Consider the following 7,635-nt stretch of genomic DNA (forward strand, 5'->3'; position numbering starts at 1 on the left):
GATATTGATAGTATCAAGGGTGAGAAGTAGCTGGACAATAAAGGGCAAGGCTAGGTAGAGATTTGGGCCTAATGATAATGTAAGGTTATAGCCTCAGGTCAAGGCCCGATCAAGTGGGAAGATTCAAGGTAGGGTTCAAGGGGGTTCCCACAGTCTAAACCCCATCAATATGTCTCTCCCACTCCATCAAATCCACTGACTTTTTATTATCTTTGGGAGAAGATATAAATTTCTCTGTTTAGTTTCAAAATTCTATAGCAACAATGTTGCTAGCACAGACTGTGGCTGTGTAAGACTAGCAACACCAGCACACAGGAAGGCTGCTAGCACAGATTCTTTGATTTGCTTTTCTGAGGAAAGCATCTTTAAGGGGTTTACAATCTTACTTTAAGTAAACATACATATATCATTCACTTAGTTGGTGGGGGTAAGATCAGCCCCCTGAACTTCAGGGCAAATACAAACAGAAATTACAAATCACATACATTATATAAACAGATTGTGTGAGGTAAATAAAATGTTTAGACTTCACAGGGAAGATATGTATAAATATATACCTATATCTATACCAAGAAGTGCTCAAAAATCAAGAAATAGGGAAATAGGGAAGTGGAACAATTCTGAGACCATGAGAGTCTGATTGCTCAGCCTCTGGGAAAGTTTGTCCTGAAACTTTTTATTCTTTCTTACGGTTCTGGTTTAAAGATTTGCTCAGTAAGAATAGGGTCACTGTGACCTGCTTTCCTTTACTGTAAAAGTACTGTAGAAGAATGGAGAGGGTCTCCCCCTCCCTTTATCCTAGTCTCCTTCTTTAGATTTATAGATGTCACCTCAGTTGTAATCGTTAACTAAGGGAATGGGAATTGGAGTTTTTGTGCCTTGATTTCCCAGTTCTTTGTCTAGCTTTCCTGCTCAGATTGTAAGCCCGCCTCCCAGCCAATGGTGAGAAGGGTCAGAGGTGGGTGGGAATTCTCTTGTGTTAGGTATAATTACTGGTGCTTTGCCTTTTGTAAAGTGCCTCCCTTGCTAGATCTGTTCTGGCAGGGGATGCCCTATTCTCGAGAATTGAATAAAATTTATTTCCGTTCCCACCCTGAGATGGTTCCTTATTATAAATTAACTTTTAATTGGTGAGGGTCTTTCATCCCACACACAGATCAAATAACGCAAAACAGTCTATCCATAGTAACACATAAGAGAAGCACCAAAATCTGTCTGGGTCTATCAAAGCTGGAGGTCTTTGTCCTGTCACCCTTTCCATGAGTGTGCCTCCAAAAGTGAACCGCTAACCTTCCAACACATATACCAGTTTAGGACCCTGAGGGCTGGGGCCAACTTAGCATTCCTGTGGGAAACTAGGGTGTGGGAGAGCACTGCAGCACATACAAATCCACCACTCTCCACCCTCTCCATAGCCCTAGAGTTGAGAAGCATTCCAAGACAAAAGATCCTGCTTTACCTGCCCCATTCAAACCAAGGCCAGACTCATTAAAGGCACTTGATAGCAAAAAAACTGCCCTGCCCTGCCCTGCCCTGATTACCATTACAAATTCCTGTACTACCTGGTCCCTATACTAACCTATTTTTCTAGCCTCATTATAAATCACTTTCCCTCCAGTACTTGTGATAAGGCCAAATTGGCTTTCTCCCCTTCCTCATACTCCACCTTTCACCCTCCCTGTCTATTTCTATACTTTCACAGGCCACATCTCATGCCTCGATTATAGTCCTTTCTCACCTCTACCTTCTGTCCCTTTAAAGACACAGTTCAATCACTATCTTCTTCATAAAACCGTTTGTGACACCTAACTCCTCCCAAACTACATTGTATTTAATGACTTTCCATATATTTGTATTTATATTATATTTGTGCTGTACATATTTAAATATATCCTTGCTTTATCCTCCATTAGAAAATGACCCCTGTAAGCAGCGATTGTTTCTCTATACTTGCATCTCCAGAACTAGCACAATGTCTGCCATGCAGTAGGTACTTAACAAATATTTGTAGATTGGACGATTGACTGTTAAATCTGTGTTCCTTTGTTAAAGCTCTATTTTACTCAGCTTTGACAGGGTTACCATAAGAATCCACAACAGAAACGCCTTTCTCCATCCTTCCTGTACACTTTTTGTTCAGGTTCAGCTCCTCACCTTCTAAATCAATCAAAGCTTATGTGTATAAAACAAATGCATGGTGACAATGACTAAGTCTACAGCTGTTGCTACATTCATCTAATTCATACGGTCGGTGTGCTCCTGGTTTTTACACTTGTGATTTACTACCTTACCACTAGATGCCTCTGTTACACAAAACATTTCCCCCTTGAGCAACTGTGGCACCTTAAAAATAAATATAATAGCCTCTGGAGCAGGAAAAGCTCTTAGACATCTAGTCCAGTTCCATTATTTTATAGATGAGGGAACTGCGGCTCAGAGAGGTCAAGTGACTTCTTATAGATCACACAGGCAATGAGAATCAGAGCTGGGATTCAAACCCAGGTTTTCTAGATCAAGTTAGCAGGAAGGAGTGTTTTAAGTCATTAGATGAAATGAAGCCACCAAGGAAATACATTGAGGTTAGTCAAGGAGACTCAGTCATGTCCTATGGTACTTAGATGAAAAGTAAGCCAGTTTTTCCCCCTCTTTTGTAAATTTTTTATTCATTTGAAACTTAGATATAAGACTAGAAAAGGAAAAAAAAAACATTTCCAGGTACATATAGCTGAACATAGGAGAGGATTCAATAGAAAACAATAAATTTACATTTCAAGGAAACCTATATAACAAATACTATGCATTGTTTTCAAAGCTACCCAACTTTTCTTTGTTTCCTTCTGGGTTTTCTTTTATTCTCTGCTGTGAGCTTTTTACTTTATTTTTCTTCCACCCCCTGCCCCTGCCCTAAAGAAGATTTACATGGACACACACACACTCTCTCTCTCAATATGTGTGTGTGTGTGTGTGTGTATGCACACACACATATATATGATGGGGTGCTCGAGACCTCAAAATAAAGACATGCCGGGTTGTGCTGAATGAATTCAACTCAAGATTGTGGGAGGGATCTAGGGTGGTCCTGGGGTGATGGGAGAAGGGGTTTAGGGAGAGTCTTGAGGAGGAGTCTAAGGAGGAGCTTGATGGGACTAGGGTGACTAGAGGTCAAGACTCCAGGAGTGAGATTTAAGGGTGGGAAACAGCCAGAAGACAATCCAGAGGTATCCAAACAATGGAAGGCTAGGGTAGGCTCTTTGGGCATTAAAAGCCAGGTCAAGTGGGAAGATTCAGGGTGCGGTTCAAGGGGGTTCCCACAGTCTAAACCCCATCACATATATACACTACATATGTATATATACATACACAGTACACACACACACACACACATATATATATATATATATAGATATCTATAAACATACACACACACACACACACACACACACACATATATATATATATATGCACATATACTCATACACCTGTATGTAAAATTGCACTATGCATATTTTCACTTGTTATCTCTTTCTCTGGAGGTAGATATCATCTTTCTTCATTGGTCCAAGTCTTTCCACGCTTTTTTCTAAGTCAACCAGCTCATCCTTTCCTATACCACAGCGATATTCCAACACAATCACATCTTGAGGGACTGTCTGTGAAAGTTTCTTCTGAATTTTCTGTATTCCTTCTAATCTTTGCTACACCAATTTTATTTATACAAGAAAATTTTAACTTAACTTAAGCCAGTTTTGAACCCGGAATTCTAGTGGTGGGGCAGCCCAGGGGTGGAGGTAGTTCCAGCCCTGCCCTTGAGAGGTAATCTCTTGGGGAGTGGGGAGAGGAATAGGAGAAAGAGCCTCTCTGTCTTTTCCCTCCATCTTTACCAGAGGATGTTCTCTTGAGCTTTGAAAGATTAGAAGATTTTAGATTTCCCACGAGCATCCTAGAGTGTTCACAGAACAGCAGTGGCTGGCAGTAGCATCTGCATTATGATCCAAGGACAAAACAGGTACATTTAGGAAAGGCAGCTTGAGGACTTTTACAAAGATCCTAGCAAAAAGCTACGCTCTGTCTAAGGAGAACTTCACAAAGACTCAGTAAAAGAGAGAAAAAGACTGCTAGCTACCTCTTTGCTACTTGTATTGTCTAATTTTGAGCCCACTTTCCCTGAGACTTCCTGGGACAAGTATATATTTATGGGAGTGTGCCACCATCATGGTGAGATGTTTGTACCAACTATTTTACCTCAGTAAATACCCCCAACTAAAGGCTCATGTACTCTGGTTGACTAATTTATAGTCAGTTAGTTTGTGTCAATTAATTTATGTCAACGGAGGAACACATCAGATATAGTACTAGATATATAGATACAAGATATAGTACTAGAAACACTACCCCCAACCCTTCAGAGTTACCCATAGAGCCCTGAAAGGAGAAGGAGCTAGCCAAGCTCTGGGTACCCAACATACCAATGCCACTGGCAGTTGGGAGAATGAGCCAAAGTTTGTCCTACTCAAAGACAGAGCGAAACAAGTCCTTGCCCTCTAGGAGGAGACAATATAGACATAAACTGGTACATATAAGATTTAAAAAGAAGAAGAGTTGGAAAATAACATTAGAGAAGAGGACATTGGCAGTTACGGGGAACCAGAAAGGTCTCCAATAGGAGGTGCTACTTTGATTGGATCTTAAAGGAAGTCATGAATTCTACAAGGTAGAGATTTGAAGGAATAACATTCCAGGAATGGAGGACAGTTATTACAAAGTCCTGGTGGCAGGAGATGAAATGTTGTGTGTGAGCAACAAGGAGCCCATTATGACTAACACATAGTGTATGCAGCAAAATAATATGTTAAAATAAGATAAAATTGGTTGAATGATTAGTCAGAAAGAGTGATGGGTTAGTGTAAACTTGGCAGGAGTTATCTAGTGTAGCATTCCAAGGATTTGTTCTTGGTGCTGTATCATTTAACAGTTTTGTCAGTGTCTTAGATAAATGCCTAGATGGCAAATGTGTCCAATTTTCAGATGACACAAAGTTAGGAGGAATAACTAACACATTGATTGACAGAGTCAGGATATTCTCCCATTTTGGGGGATAGATTTGAACCTTAGAACAAATCTAATTAGATGAAATTTAACAGATAACTGTAAACTCTTAAACTTGGGTTGAGGAAATTGACTTCACAAGTCCACGATGGGGGAATTAGGCAGTTTGCCTAAAACAGATCCCAAGGGTTTAAATGTGTCTACATGCACAGTATGAATTAACAGTGTAACATGACTGCCAAGAAACCTAGGGCAGGGGTGGGAAGGAGGGAGAAAAAAAGGAAAAAAAGAAGAAATTTGCACAATAACTTTGTTGTATATTTGGAGGGAATAGCATGGTAGATTTGCAGTTTCATGTGCAGTCATCTTTTTTTTTATTGTACTGCTGTGGAAATGCTTGTTTTGTTCTGTGAATTGAAAAATAAAATAAATTTTTTTAAAAAAAGGGAGCTATGGGGGCAGCTAGGTGGTGCAGTGAGTAGAGCACTGGCCCTGGAGTCAGGAGGACCTGAGTTGAAATCCAACCTCAGACACTTGACACATTTACTAGCTGTATGACCTTGAGCAAGTCACTTAACACCAATCGCCCTGCCTTCCCCCTGCCAAAAAAAAGAGAGAGAGAGAGAGATATTATAGCATTCAGGACTATCACTAGTAGGTGATACTAGTGTCTTACTCTGCCATGGCCAGACCAGATCTAGTATTATTTTCAGTCCAGGGAAACAAATTTTCATAAAGATATTGTTAAACTGGAGATTGTCCAGAAGAGGGAGACCAGGAAGATTATGACCTCAAGGTCATATCATGTAAGAATAGGCTGAAAGGAATCTTTAGCCTGAAAGAAGAGACCAGGAAAGGCACACTGGGTATCTAAGAACTGCAAGGTTTGCCACGTAGAAGAGGAAATACTTATTTTGTTTGGTCACAGATGGAAGAACTTGGAGGAACCAGGTATAAATTGCATAGCACCACATATTGGCTCTATATAAAGAAAAAATTCCTAATAATTAGAGTAGTCTAAAATAAAATGGTCTCTATTAGAAAGTCTCATTATGTATCTTAAAGTAAAAGTGGGAAGGCCACTTACCAGAGTTGCCTATAAAAGCAACTTCTGGCTTCTGAGGTTCCTTCTAGATTTGAGAGTCTATGAGTCTTTGATTCCACATGATAGGTACTCAAATCCTTGAAGACAGCTATCATGCCTCATTCTTTTTTCAACTAAATTTGCCCATGTCTTTCATCTGATCCTGGTATAACATGGAATCTAGTTCCCTTACTATCTCTGAATGCATTCCAATTTGTCAATGTCCTTCCCAAAAGGTGGTGCCCATGTCTGAATCAATACTTTTGATAAGGAGAGCAGAGTACAGAGATACTGCACTGTCCCTTACTCTATATACTATGTGTCTCTTAGTGTAGCCTGAGATCACATTAACTGTTGATCTGTATTGAGTTTAGAGTCCATCAAAATCTCCATACTTTTTCATAGGAATTGTGTTCCAGATATGCCTTCCCAATTCTGTATTTGTATAGTTGACCTTAAAAGTAATTATAGGATTTTATATTTGTGTGATTGTTGCCTGATCATGAAATGTTATGTGGTTTCTTAGTAATTAAATTTTGTCGTGTATCACACTACAGTTTATAAACCAATGTGCTCTCTTAGTTTCTTTTACATATGTTCCTGGGAGATGATTAATAGCTTCCCCTTAATAAGTAATGTTTTGCTAAGCCCTACAAAGAATAATTTCTACTTACTTTGTAAGAAATATATGCCAAATATAAATGATCACACATGTGACATAAAAACATAACTTCAGAAATTCAGTGCAGCTTGGTCATGAACACCAAATAATTTATTTGCTCATAAAAACTTATATTAGACCACCCTTCTCACACAGTTTTCAGAAGGTCTTTACTCATCAAGCTACAGTATGGTTTATTACAATGGATAATTGAAAAAGCACGTTGACTATTCATTAATTTTGTAGCAGTCAAAAGCACAAATCAGGATGTAAATATCATTGTGTCTGCCAAAATTCTAAAGAGTAATATAGTCTTACCTTCAGTTTTCTAGATGATTTGTTTGTAGCACTTCCCTTTAATAGTACAAGAAGGATATTGCCTAGTGAATTTGATAGAACCTTGGGAATTAGACATCTTAATAAGAATTTTAACAGGAGGCAGCCAGGTAGTACAGTAGATAGAGCATTGGACTTGGAGTGAAGAAGGCCATGATTTCAGATCTGGTCTCAGACACTAGCCATGGGACTTCTGAGTAAATTGAGTTACTTCACCTCTGTTTGCCTCAGTTTTCATGACTGGAAAATTGAGATAATAATAGTACTTGCCTCCCAGAGTTATTGTGAAGATCAAATGAGATATTTGGAAGGAACTTAGCACAGTACCTGGAAAATAGGGGTTGTTGTCCTTTTTTCTGGAAGAGGACCAAAATGATATCACTACACTAAAGTCAAGTTTCAATGTGTCCGACTGTGGCTGATCAGACCAATATATGCTTGGAATGTTCTACCACAGGTCAGACACAAATAGTCGGTGTGAACATTTAGAGTGGATTCTCTAAATTTG

The sequence above is a fragment of the Trichosurus vulpecula genome, chromosome 6 (assembly GCF_011100635.1).
Source record: "Trichosurus vulpecula isolate mTriVul1 chromosome 6, mTriVul1.pri, whole genome shotgun sequence".
NCBI lineage: Eukaryota > Metazoa > Chordata > Mammalia > Diprotodontia > Phalangeridae > Trichosurus > Trichosurus vulpecula.